General features: G+C 60.7%; 1 pseudogene; it reads left to right on the top strand.

Annotated features, from left to right (window-relative positions):
- Window positions 1-285: 285 nt before the first annotated feature.
- On the top strand, window positions 286-869 carry LOC125550568 (annotated as a pseudogene).
- The last annotated feature ends 226 nt before the right edge of the window (window positions 870-1095 follow it).

Raw genomic sequence — 1095 nt, 5'->3', positions numbered from 1 at the left:
GCCCCGCCCCCCGCCGTTGTTTCCATGCCGCCCCGCCGCCCGCCCGTCGCGGATCCGGCCCCGCCGCCCACCGCTGTTTCCATGCCGCGTCGCCACCCGCCCGCCACGCAGCTCCGCCCTGCAGCCCGCTGACGCCGCCCCGCAGCTCCGCCACCGCCCCGCCCGCCACCGCCGCCCCGTAGATCTGCCCCGCCCAGCTCCGTCCGACACTGCCCCGCCCGCCACCGCCGCCCCGCAGCACCGCCCGGCTCCGTCCGCCACCGCCCCGGCCGCGCGCCGCTCCTGATGGTGCCGAAGAAGACGCCAAGGGCAAGTCGGGCTTCTTCGGCGTGACGCAGAAGCCCTCCAGCAACTGGGGTGTGGAGTTCTCCGACGTCGGAAGGCGTTGGTGGATCAGCACGTACCCCTCCACCCACGAGGCCGCGCGTGCCTACGACGTGGCGGTGTGGCATGCCGAGAGGCCTCGGTCGCACCTCAACTTTCCAGAGATCGAGAGTCGGGCGGAAGCGAAGATGCTTGTGCCGCGGGGCATCAACATGAAGGAGATCACGACAAAGAAGAAGAAGATGAAGAAGCCGTCGGTTGTCGTTAGTGCTGGCGAGATCGATGAGGAGGCGATGGCGAGGTTTGCTCGGGAGTATCCGGAGTACGTCTAGGCCGAGATGGAGTACTACTGGAAGCGTGAGGCGGAGCAGAAGAAGAAAGGGCCGAAGAGGAAGGATGAGGTCGGTCCCTCCACGGTGATCCCCATCAAGTGCTCTTCCGAGGAGGACTGGATGGACTTCTCGGAGGAGGAGGAGGAGGAGGGGTGCGATGACCCGACGAAGGAGGAGTTCTGGGAGCAGTTCCGTAGCTCCGATGAGGAGTAGTTTATCTAGTAGTTTGAATAAGTAGTAGTTGAAGTTGATGTATGAAAGTATGTTGAATTTGATGTTTGAACTATGTTGAATGGACTAGTAGTATGTCGTTTTACATCTTCATTTTGGACCATCTATTGGAGTTGCTCTTTTGGACCATCAATTTGGACCATCTGTTGGAGTTGAGCTTTTTTCGGAGCTCGAAAACGCTTTTTTTGACGGTCCAAATTTTACATCT

The sequence above is a fragment of the Triticum urartu genome, chromosome 4 (assembly GCF_003073215.2).
Source record: "Triticum urartu cultivar G1812 chromosome 4, Tu2.1, whole genome shotgun sequence".
Classification (NCBI taxonomy): Eukaryota; Viridiplantae; Streptophyta; class Magnoliopsida; order Poales; family Poaceae; genus Triticum; species Triticum urartu.
This window is presented reverse-complemented; position numbering and strand designations above follow the sequence as displayed.